This window comes from Nyctereutes procyonoides, unplaced genomic scaffold (genome assembly GCF_905146905.1).
Source record: "Nyctereutes procyonoides isolate TBG_1078 unplaced genomic scaffold, NYPRO_anot_genome, whole genome shotgun sequence".
Classification (NCBI taxonomy): Eukaryota; Metazoa; Chordata; class Mammalia; order Carnivora; family Canidae; genus Nyctereutes; species Nyctereutes procyonoides.
Genome location: NW_026575047.1, coordinates 51,206,788 through 51,219,834, shown reverse-complemented (window position 1 = coordinate 51,219,834; position 13,047 = coordinate 51,206,788). Strand labels below are relative to the sequence as shown.

General features: G+C 46.1%; 1 protein-coding gene across 4 annotated transcripts in view; it reads left to right on the top strand.

Moving 5' to 3' along the window:
- Positions 1-13,047, top strand: part of ADAMTS17 (ADAM metallopeptidase with thrombospondin type 1 motif 17) — a 325,031-nt gene that overhangs the window by 289,070 nt on the left and 22,914 nt on the right. The gene's annotated exons all lie outside the window — the stretch shown is intronic.

Here is a 13,047-nt window from a genome sequence, read left to right as displayed (position 1 = left end):
CAAGGCAGAAGAGGCCACAAATGTTGGAGAGGATGTGGAGAAAGGGGAACCCTCTTGCACTGTTGGTGGGAATGTGAACTGGTGCAGCCACTCTGGAAAACTGTGCGGAGGTTCCTCAAAGAGTTAAAAATAGACCTGCCCTACGACCCAGCAATTGCACTGCTGGGGAGTTACCCCAAAGATACAGATGCAATGAAACGCCGGGACACCTGCACCCCGATGTTTCTAGCAGCAATGTCCACAATAGCCAAACTGTGGAAGGAGCCTCTGTGCCCATCGAAAGATGAATGGATAAAGAAGATGTGGTTTATGTATACAATGGAATATTACTCAGCCATTAGAAACGACAAATACCCACCATTTGCTTCAACGTGGATGGAACTGGAGGGTATTATGCTGAGTGAAATAAGTCAATCGGACAAGGACAAACAGTGTATGTTCTCATTCATTTGGGGAATATAAATAATAGTGAAAGGGAATATAAGGGAAGGGAGAAGAAATGTGTGGGAAATATCAGAAAGGGAGACAGAACATGAAGACTTCTAACTCTGGGAAACGAACTAGGGGTGATGGAAGGGGAGGAGGGCGGGGGTGGGGGTGAATGGGTGATAGGCACTGAGCGGGGCACTTGACGGGATGAGCACTGGGTGTTATGCTGTATGTTGGCAAAGTGAACACCAATAAAAAATAAATTTATTATAAAAAAAAGTTATGATAAAAGAGAAAAAAAAAAGATATTCCAGCCACACGCAGGGCCGCCAGCAAACGGGGGCGGAGACTCCTGGAAGCTGCGGAGCCCAGCGGTTTCCCTCAGTGTCTCTGCTCCCAGGCTCCGCGGTGCCTCCCTCCCGGGACCGCAGCCAAAATCAAGAGTCAGGTACTTAACCAACTGAGCTACCCAGGAGCCCCAAGAAAGGAAGAAATTCTGACATATGCTACAATATGCTACAACCTTGAAGAAATTATGCTAAGTAAGCCATTCACAGAATGGCAAATACTGTATGATTCCACTTACAAGAGGTACCTGGAGTCATCACATTCCTAAAGACAGAATACATGGTAGTTGCCAGGGACTGGGGAGAAAAGGGAATAGGTAGCTATTGTTTGTTTTGTTTTGTTTTTAATTTTATTTATTTGTTCATGAGAGACAGATAGAGGCAGAGACACAGGCAGAGGGAGAAGCAGGCTCCATGCAGGGAGCCTGATGTGGGACTCGATCCTGGGACCCCAGGATCACGCCCTGGGCGGAAAGCAGGTGCTAAATCGCTGAGCCACCCAGGGATCCCCGGTAGCTATTTAATGAGTCCAGAGTTTCAATTTGGGAAGAATATAAGTTTGGAATATGATAAGTTTGGAATATGATGGTGATGGTTGTTCAACAATGTGAATGCATTTAATGCCACTGGACTGTACATGTTAAAGTGGTTAAAATGCTAAACTTCATGGTATGTATCTTTTGCCATGATAAAACAAAACTACAATGAGATACCACATTATACCCACTAGGATGACTATAATAATAATAAAAAAAAAAGACAGGCAATAGCACAAGTGTATAAGGATGTGGTGAACTTAGAATCTTCATGAACTATTGCAGGGATACAAAATGGTGCAGCTGTTTGGAAAAGTCTAGCATCCCTCAATTTGTTAAACATATAGTCTGCATATCATCCAGCAATTCCACTCCTTGGAATATACCCAAGAGAAATGAGAATATCTAGCCACACACAAAAATTATACACAGCTGTTTATTGCAGCATGATTCATAATAGCCAAAACATGGAAACAACCCAAATGCCCATCAGCTGATGAGCTGATAAATAAAATGTGGTATAGCCATGCAATTCAACAATGAAGGGGAATGAAGTACTGCTATATGCTACAACATACATGACTTTTGGAAACATTATGCTAAGAAAAAGAAAAAAAAAAAGAAACCAGTCACGAAGAACTACATGTTATAGGATTCCATGTATATGAAATGTCCAGAAGAGGCAAGTCTATAAAGATAGAAAGTAGATTAGTGATTGCCTAGTGCTGAGATGGATGGAGGTAGGGGACATGGAAGATGACAGCTAAGGCATATGGGGGTTTTTTATTTTAATTCCGGCATAGTTAGCATACAGGGTTATATCAGTTTCATGTGTACAACATACTGATTCAACACTTCCATACATTACTCAGTGCTCATCATAAGTGTACTCTGAATCCCCATCACCTATTTCACCCATCCCCACACACACCCCCTCTAAGAGAAACCATTTTTAAAACATTACCCCTTCAACTGTATTCTAGCTAAGTGTTGAAGTCCCTCCTTCTCTCCCTCCTTCCTTCCTCCCTCCTCCCCACTTCCTTCCATCCTTCCTCCCTCTTTCCCTCTTTCCTCTCTCCCTCCCTTCCTCTCTTTGTCATTCTTTCCCCAGAAAATGAGAATTAACCACAGTGATTCAAAGATCTTTTCAGGAAAATGTGGAAAGTTCTCAGACCGTGGCCAGTCACCCATCTTGATTCTCAGGACTGACCTAAGAGAGTTCAAGCCCAGAAAAAGCTCACATTCACAGACTAGCATATTCATTCCTCATTATGCCTTTCAGGTTTTCATTTCCTCCCTCAAAAAACAAATATGTGAATAATATTACTTTTCAGGGAAATGTATATGAGAACTCATAATTCTCAAGTTTTAGATGGAGAAACGCTGAGTTGAAACAAAATGTGCAGCTGTACAGCGTCCCTCTCGTTCCCCCGGGATAACATCACAGCTGAGCTCATGAAGTCCCAGTCCTTGCTCCTCACCCCCCTCCTTCTTTCACAGACATCTGTTCAATAAAAGCAGCCACATATCTTCAGAGACTATAAATGGCACATGTTAAAGTTGTATTTTGATTGTTTTCTTAACGGAGTTGCTGGCCTCAGTCTGCCTTGAGCAGTAAGAGCCACTCGGGCAGATGGGAGTCTGATGCTGCCTCCAGTCCTCCTTGGTGTTTTGGGGAAAGGGCCCGGGAGATCCAGGTCTTGGCCAGCCAGCCTCTGCCATGTGTCCTCATCCCTAGGCATGTAGCATAGCGTGGTGACCGAAACTTCGGGCACCCTGAGGAAGGCCTTGTCATCCTTGGGAAAGCAGAGCAAGGTGTCTGCATTCCCTTGGCCACACTCTCACTGCCCAATGGACAGCAGCCCTGTCCAGGGAGGGTGGGAAGAGACCCACTCCTTGGGGGCATCCTCTGTGCCAGCCATCTCTCCAGGAGCTATACCTACCTTGCATTTAGTATCTGGGCCTGAACCATGTCACAGTGACCACCTGGGCCAATCCTCCAACAAGCCTGTGAGATGAGAACTGGTACTGACATTTTATAGAGGAGGAAACAGCCTTGAGCACTGACCTGCCCAGGACCACATGGCTGGTGAGTCAGTGGAGTGAAGATCCAAGTCCAGGTCCTGAATGTGGGCTCCTGAGAATCTGAGAATGTATGACTAAAATACGTGGGCACCCTTGACTTACAATGCATCTTGATGAAGGTGGTCAGGTGTACCCTAACCAGAAGCATAATTGTATAAGTAAAGAACAAAGCCCTGGATTGGGACACAGAAGACCTCCTCCTCTTAATTACTGGTGGGCCTTGGGCTAACCTGGCCACCTCTCCAGGTGGTTTTTCCATCTCTGACACAAGACCACTGGCCCTGAGCAGCCTTCCTCTGGTGGTTCTGTTGGTGCAAAGCAAGATGGCGGTGGGGAAGGACTGAATCACAAAGCAGAGGGGTGACCATGCCCATATAGAATACAGACCTGACCCACCAGAGGGAAAATGTGAGCCTGTGCTTACACATTTTCTTCTGGTAGAGAGTAAATGAGAAGAGAGAGCTTTGATCTATCTGGCTTTCCAAATCACACTTCCTGAATCCTTCCTAGCTTAGTGGTAGACAAGATCACTCTTGTCAAAAGTCAGACCCTTTAGCAAAGTAGACTAGACAACTGGCCTGGATTCCACCACCACATCCCAAGGTGGAGATGGTGGTGAGCCCTGGCTGAGTCCCAGCCTTCCCCTCACACATTCTCTCTACTCACCTGGTCTCTGGCCTTCTGCCCCTGCTAGCCACCTGTGTCTTAGATATTGTGCAGGTCCCTGACAGGTCACCTGCTCTGCCATCTGGCTCAGGATGACTTTTCCTGAATTTCTGCCAGTGGGCAGGGGTTGCCCTTCTAGATAGACATATCCGTGAGAGGAAGCTCCCTGTCTGTTCTGGATGCTTCCACCCCTCAGTTCTCAGCACTTCCCTTCTCACACAGATGTCCCCTCTCACTCATGCTCCTTCCATGTGCAGCCACTTGACCAGAGCCTCAGTGAGAGTGAAGAGATGACTTCCTTACCTCTACCATGAGGACAGGCCTCATTTCCAAAGCTTGGGCATTATCCCAAGGTTGAGATCTATAGAGCCCACTCAGTAGGCTTCAAACCAGATTTGTTTAAGGGGCATCCACAAAGTTTCTCTTCTCTACCCTCATTCCACTGTGCATTTACACCACTGTCATCTCCTTCTTCCTGGGCCCTCTCCCAAGTCAGTAACACCTCCTTGTGGCTAAATCCAGAGCATACTTCTCAGGCCTCCTCCAACCTAACCTTGCCTGGCATCTCTTGAACAGCCCTCCTGCCCTCCCTAACCTTGCTGGTTGCCCCTTCTCTGGCTCCTTGTTCCAATCATAGATGCTTGCATTTCCACCCCTGCCATCTGTCCTCTGTCTTCTTTTCTCCTTGTAGAAGCTCCTGGGGGGAGTTTTCCTTACCTTGCTTTCTACCATGACCTTCGTGCTGATGACTTCCCACCCTGTGTCTCCACCCCAGACCATACCTCTGACCCTTCCTAGCACCACTCAGCTACCCAGTGGCCGCCTCAACCTGACCCTCTCAAAGTGATGCCCACCTTTCTGCCCCCAGGCCACATCTTCTCCCTCACAGTGGAAGCATAACTGGCCTCCTCTGAGCCCATTGGAATCCTGAGCATGACTCTTATGTCCTTTGTCTCTGACCCCACATACCCAAAGCCCTGTCAGCTTCACTCTTAAATAGTCTTTTTTTTTTTTAATTTTTATTTATGATAGTCACACAGAGAGAGAAAGAGAGGGGCAGAGACACAGGCAGAGGGAGAAGCAGGCTCCATGCACCGGGAGCCCGACGTGGGATTCGATCCCGGGTCTCCAGGATCGCGCCCTGGGCCAAAGGCAGGCGCCACACCGCTGCGCCACCCAGGGATCCCCCTTAAATAGTCTTATATCTGTTTTCCATTTCTCCACCACTGCCTCAGTGAAAGCCATCATCTTGCACCAAGGTTCTTGACACCCAGGCCACTTCTCTCCCACCCAACTTTAAGTACTCCGTGAGAACCAGCCATCCCAAACTGGGCAGCTGCACTCTCTCACTCCTTGGCATATCACGGGTAAGCTCTCCCTATGAGAGCACTGAGGCCTGCTTCTTTGGTTGGCCAACTTTACTTTGGACCCAACTCAAGCTCCATTTTCTCCACAGCATTTATCAGATAGTGAAGAAATTGTTTATATGTTTCTGTTTCTCCTCAAGGACCACACATTGGCCTGAACTTTGTGAATGCAGGGACACTGAGCCAAGTGCCCAGCCCTTGGTTTACAACTTGGCGTAAAGTTGGCACTCATGTGTCTGGGGGACATATAAGCTGAAGTCGATCAAAGCAGCTGTACTTTATACAGTAGCCATTCTCTCTGTAACCTGCCTTGCAGCTTCTTGGAGCTTCTAATCTATTTCCCATCATTCTTTTTATGCTGTGATGTTTTACATGTGGCCTATCTATGCTCGTATTTGTCTGTCTCCAGAACAACTGCTCAGATTATCACATACAGGCATCTTATTTCCTTCCTTTGGTTAATTTAACGCAGGGAACATCCCTGGCACAGAGATAGGCGCAGATTGGTGCTCAACCAGTGCCAGACCTTTCTTACTGATGCATTTTGGAGATGAATAAAGTTGACCAAATCCCATAGACACAGCACTTGTTAGTTTGAACACCTCTTGTGTTGAAATACATCTCACACTTTTTTTTTTCAGTTTGAGGTTGTTCAAAATGAATGACCTGGTGTCTGTATTTGGGATTCACTTTATATTCAACATAAAATGACTGTCAAAAGAATAGTATCTTGAATATGCCATTCTTTCTTTGTAACAACTAAGTCACATTTCAGCAGATTTTATGAGGTCTTTACCTAGTTAAAATCTCAAGATTTGAATACAAAGTCTATTTTGAATAGAAGCTGAACTTTCTTAGAACTGTGAATATGATAGATTTGTGATAGGCAAAATAATGCCCCCCAAAACATGTCTGTATCCTAATTCCTGGAACTCATGAATATGCGGAGTTATATGTCAAAGGGAAATGAGGGAAATCAGAGGGTTGCAGTTGGAATTTTTTTTAATAATAAATTTATTTTTTATTCGTGTTCAATTTACCAACATACAGAATAACACCCAGTGCTCATCCTGTCAAGTGCCCCCCTCAGTGCCTGTCACCCATTCACCCCCACCCCCCACCCTCCTCCCCTTCCATCACCCCTAGTTCGTTTCCCAGAGTTAGGAGTCTTTATGTTCTGTCTCCCTTTCTGATATTTCCCACACATTTCTTCTCCCTTCCCTTATATTCCCTTTCACTATTATTTATATTCCCCAAATGAATGAGAACATACACTGTTTGTCCTTGTCCGATTGACTTATTTCACTCAGCATTATACCCTCCAGTTCCATCCACATCGAAGCAAATCGTGGGTATTTGTCGTTTCTAATGGCTGAGTAATATTCCATTGTATACATAGACCACATCTTCTTTATCCATTCATCTTTCGATGGGCACCGAGGCTCCTTCCACAGTTTGGCTATTGTGGACATTACTGCTAGAAACATCGGGGTGCAGGTGTCCCGGCGTTTCATTGCATCTGTATCTTTGGGGTAAATCCCCAGCAGTGCAATTGCTGGGTCGTAGGGCAGGTATATTTTTAACCCTTTGAGGAACCTCCACACAGTTTTCCAGAGTGGCTGCACCAGTTCACATTCCCACCAACAGTGCAAGAGAGGGTTCCCCTTTCTCCACATCCTCTCCAACATTTGTGGTTTCCTGCCTTGTTAATGTTCCCCATTCTCACTGGTGTGAGGTGGTATCTCATTGTGGTTTTGATTTGTATTTCCCTGATGGCAAGTGATGCAGAGCATTTTCTCATGTGCGTGTTGGCCATGTCTATGTCTTCCTCTGTGAGATTTCTCTTCATGTCTCTTGCCCATTTCATGATTGGATTGTTTGTTTCTTTGCTATTGAGTTTAACAAGTTCTTTATAGATCTTGGAAACTAGCCCTTTATCTGATACGTCATTTGCAAATATCTTCTCCCATTCTGTAGGTTGTCTTTTAGTTTTGTTGACTGTATCCTTTGCTGTGCAAAAGCTTCTTATCTTGATGAAGTCCCAATAGTTCATTTTTGCTTTTGTTTCTTTTGCCTTCATGAATGTATCCTGCAGTTGGAATTAAAGTTGTGTTATGGATTGAATCATGTCCCCATCCACCCACCAAAAAAAAACCACATTGACATCCTGACTCTCTGTATCTCAGAACATGACCTTGTTCATAGGGTTACTACAGTTATAATTAGTGAAAATGAGGTCATATTGGAGTAATGTAGGCCCCTCATCTAATCTGACTAGAGTCCTTTGAAAGACAGCTATGTAAGGATACAAAGATCCAGGGCAGACGCCATGTGAAGGCAGAGGCAGAGATTGGAGTAACAGATGTACAAGCCAAAGAACACCAAGGATTGCCAGCTGTCATTAGATCCTAGGAGAGAGGCATAGAACAGAGCCCTCATAGCCCTCAGAAGGAACCAGCCCTACTGACACTTTGATTTTTTACTTCTAACCTCCAGAACTCTGAAAGAATACCTTTCTAGTGTTTTAAGCCACCTAACTTGTGGTACTTTCTTCATCAGCCCTAGCAAACTAATACAGGTTGCTAATCAGCTAGCCTTAAAATAGAGATTATCCTATGTCATCTGCATGGGTTTAGTGCAATTACAAAGGTTCTTAAAAGTGGACGAGGTGGGAAGACAAGAATGTTGTAACAATACAAGTGAGAAGGACTTGACCTGACCCTGCTGGCTTTGAAGATAGGGAAAAAGACCACAAGCCAAGGAACTAGGGCAGCGCCTGGAAGCTGGAAAAGGCAAGTCTTTCTAGAGTCTCCAGAAGGAACCAGCTCTAGGAGCAGTGCATTTATTTTAGACCAGTGAGACCCATGTCAGATTTCCAACCTCCAGAAGCATAAAATACTAAATCTGTTGCCTTGTGCCATTACATTTATGGTAATTTGCTACAGCAGCAACAAAAATAAGAATACAAGAGCTCAGATAGGATCTGATTGGGATGATCAGACTTGAAGCATGTGTGGAGGACCAGAGTCTGTTTCCTGCTGGACAGGAAAGGAATCCAGTCCTTCCTGACTCCAGAGCAACTTAGGAAGGGCAGCTTGAATGGTGGCGTCCTCAAGAAATAGTTATACTGCTTTTAAGATCTGCAAACTCAAACTTAGCTAATACATGTCACTATTAGGGTTTTTAGGGATGTGATTTAAAAAAAAAAAAGCACTTAAGTTGTCATTGCCATATGAATTGTTTTATGGAATAGCAGTTCCTTTCTCAAATTCCTGGACTTGGAATTAATAGGATATTCCTCTGATGTTTACTTGCATGGTGTTGTCCCACTGCCCATCCTTGCAACCCGGGCTTCCTGCAGCCCCACTCGTTCTGGTGAAATGATTTCTTTTAGCCACCAAAACCAAAGTATCCAGAAAGTTATTGTTTTTCTCCCTACACCTCACTGAGGTATTTGTCCATTTGTCAAGATTGGGAGGAAAAAAATTAATCTAGCTGAAAAGTAGCTCTGATCACCTGCAGCAAGCACATCTGGATGCTCTGCACGGATGCCTCATGGCTACCAGGTGTGTGCACAGAGCTGTCTCATCATTGCCTACCTGGAGTGGGGAAACACTTCACTTCCTTGTCCCTTTCTCACGTGTTACTCCCTATTTCTAACCATCACTTTTTAAAATTAAATTGTAATAAAATAAACATAAAATTTACCACCTTAGCCATTGTTAAGTGTACAGTTCAGTGCCATTAGGCACATTTGGCACAGCTTTGCACCCATTATGACAGATTGTCTCCAGAACTCTACCTCTTGCTCAAGTGCAGCTCTGCACCCATTAAACACAAACTTCCCATTCCCTCCAACCTGGGAGCTACTATTCTGTTTTCCTCTCAATGAATCTAACTACTCCCATCACCTCCCCTGAGTTGAATCATTTAGGACGTGTCCTTCCGTGACTGGCTTATTTCACTCAGCATAATGTTCTCCAGGTTCATCCATGCTGCAGCCTGTGACAAGATGTCCTTCCTCTGTAAGGCTGAATACTATCAATACTATCCCACTGTACATACATGCCATATTTTGTTTATCCATTTATCCACCAAGACCCACTTGGCTTACTTTTGGCTATAGGGAATAATGCTCCATGAACCAGAGCACCCAAATATTTTCCTATTACTCTTTGTATTTTCAGTTTTTATTTAACCAGTTAACATACAGTGTAGTATTAGTTTCAGGTGACAGGATAGTGATTCAACACTCCTGTCACTGTTCTTAAATCCATCACGTATTAGAATGACACAGGGCCCCCTGACTAAAACAATATACAACAGCTGAGTTTATTTCCAGCTATGTCTGCTTGTGCTTTAAGGATCTGCTCAGATATCATCTCCCGCAGACTCACCCCAATTTGGAGTGAGATGCCTCCCTATGCTCCCGCAGCCCTGTGCTCATCTCCGCCCAGTGAGCCTCGTACACTAATGGTCTGGCTGGCTGGCTGGTTGTCTGTTCTTGAGGCGTTGTGCCATATTTGCATCTGTATGTCCTGAACCCTGTATAGAGCTGGGAAGTAGGAGTGGGAGAAGGAAGGGCAATGGGGCAGAGAGCTAGGAATGTGCCGTGAGCTGCCCCATGTGTGACTTGCAGGTGTGGAGTACATCTGTGCCCCCTTCTCACCCCATCCCACCATCCATGAGAACCACAGTGGTTTGAGGAGGCTGCCTTGGCCTCAGACAGGGCTTGTTTTGAATCCCACCAGGTTCCCAGTATGCCTGACAGTAACTAGCCCTCCAAGGAGGGGAGTGGGGGAACCCCTTTTACACAGCTCCAGGAGACAGAGAAACCCCCCGCCCCCTTAGGGAGCAGGGCAGACCATAGTTCAGTTTCATGCATGTTTGCACATGCTTAGGGCTATGTCACCCATTCTTCTGCCAGACTCTGGGCAACAGCAAGGAGGAATGTTGCAGGGGGCGTCAAAGGATTATTCTGGAAAGGAACAAGGGGATGCATGGGCTGTGTTCCATTCTGTCGTCCTTTCACAAAGCACCTAAAATACACAGGAGATCCCAGAGGCAAAGGAAAGTAAAACAGGGAAGGTTGGCAAGAGCTCTACGGGAATCTCATCCCCATGGCTCTGACATTTCCAGTCAGTGATGGAACAGGAGGCATAGGAGATGTCTGAGGCAAGACTGCTGAACCTCTCCCAGGTCTTCCCCATCCCCGCCCCCTCCCAGCTGCCGGGATGTGACCTTTGTGTAGACACAAGTCACCTTGCATTTTCACTTAGAGCACATGCTCTGGCCGTGCTCCGGGATGGAGATACTGGCACCTTCCGGCCAACAGCATGCACACGCACAGCAGGTGACATTCCCATGAGTGTGACATAGGGGTCCTGCTCCAGGTTGGCCCCAGAAAGCACAGCAAATACAAAAGACAAGAGGGGGATACAAAACTCTTCTCACATTGGAGGTCCCCACGGTAGCACTGAGCAGGTCTAACCTAGAGCCTGACATTTGTATGCACAAGATCAACTGCAAAATGTCAGGACAGAGGAGATCTGGCTGAGAGTCAGTTCAGGAGGAAAAAAGAGAAGTCATAGGAGCTAACAGAGGTGCAGTCTGCTTGCTTGAAAAATAGAATCAGTGTTTTTTAGAGCTGAGCGGCTTTAATAAATACAGAGCTTCCCTTTAAAGAGGGAGAAACTCATCACATTCTCTCCTGCTGCTTTCGTACCACATCTGGGGTATTTTGCCCACAATAAAGCAATCCATTTTGAGAACAGTAGTGACTGATTAGAAAATTAGAACCAAAGGTTCAGAATCTGCCACATGCAAATTATTTTGATCAAGAGAAGAGAAAGCTTAGAAGGGGGAACAAAAGAGCTATCTTCATATATTTAAGAAGGCAATCGTGTTACTCCAAAGAGCAGAACGAGGAGAAATGGGTAAGATTTAGTTTAGTTTTTATGGTGTTGATCAGTTGTCAGGTGCTGACATGGGGGCAAGATTTGCTCACTGCCCTCTGGGACTTCATCATCTCCTACCGAGGAATTAAAGAACAATTGCTAAGAATTATACAGGCTTAAGTGTGTCAGGCACTGGTGGAAGCAACTTACAGGCAATATGTCCCTTGTCCTCACACCACAGGGTAGGCACAGTCATTGCCATCCTACAGCATAGCCAAGGGGTCTGGGAAGAGGGGCCTCCCTGGAGTTAGTCCCTGGGGGTGTGGAGGACAGTGATGAGCTCTACCAAGGGGGCTGGAAGAGGAGGTGGCCTGAGCTTGCTCTAAGGGATGAGGAGGAATAATATAGGGGTGGAGAGAGGGGCCTGGTAGCTCATCTTCTTAACATTTAGCCCAACCACTGCCACCACCCCTAGCTGGTAAAAGCTACCCTCCTCTCCTGCTGGACTGGTGCAGTAGCCTTCTCCCTGGTCTTCTTGCTGCTGCCCTGTAGACTGGTATCTGCCCAGTGCCAGAGTGACCCTCTCCAAGTCTGGAGGCCACATCACTCCTTTCTCCAGACCCTTCAGGAATGCATCTTATCCGAACAAGAATCACAGTGACCAGCCAGGGCCTGAAGGATCTTACCCTGTCCACTCTCATGTTCCTCCCTCTGCCCCTCCTTCCTCGCCCTTCCCCTAGCCACACTGGACTCCTGGCTGCTCCTCAGCCCTTCCAGCATGTTCTTTCCCAGGGCCTTTGCACCCACTGTGCCCTCTGCCTGGAAGTCTTTTCCCAAGGAACCACATGACTTACTCTCTTGCTCCTTCTAGACTCTGCTCACACGTCAGCTTATCAGTGAGGCCGTCCCTGCCACCTTAAGCGCTCACCCATCACCTCCTCCCTGGTCTGTCCTACACTGCTTTACTTTTCTCTGAAGCACTTGACCACCATGTGGCATCTTCTCTATTCATATATAATACACCCTGTATATGGTCAGTTGTATTATGTTCCACTGTATATCACTCCTTGGTTTTACTGTCTATAAGATTCAGATGGCAGGGCTTTGTTTTGTTCCCTGCCTTATCTTTGGAACCTAGAACAGTGCTTGGCACATGCAAAACCCTCAGTGAGTATGCTGTGCTGGGATGGATGAATGAGCAAGTAAGCTGGAATTGGAGATGAAGAGGGGGAATTGGCACCATTCAGTATCCCCTAAAGAACCTGCCAGTGGGAAGATACTACCGACACTTCTAAACAGTAGGATGGCATGATCAGATTTGGTTTCAGGTGCTTAGGACTGTTCCAACTGAAGAGGAAGAATTGAACAGCTATCAGAGCCGATCATCCATGGATTGAGCCTTTTTGTCAAGTGGTGAGCTCCTGGGAGCTAGGAGGACCCAAGGCTCGTGCAGGGACCAGAGTAGGAGAGAGTCCTTTTGTGTCCCCAAAAGGGCATTCAAAGCCCCACTTGTGTCCTGAGAAATCATGATTTCCAACTTCTCAGCTTCTTTCTAACACCCTGAGGTCAGCAGAGACTCTGCTAGAACTGGGGTCATTGAAGTATAAGGGAGGTAGGCCAAGTTTTGGTTGAGCACTTTCAACAGATCAGTCTCATCACAGCCCACAGGTTGCCTCCTCAAGAGTGACAGTCCCCACCCAAAAAGGCCCTCCACTCTTTA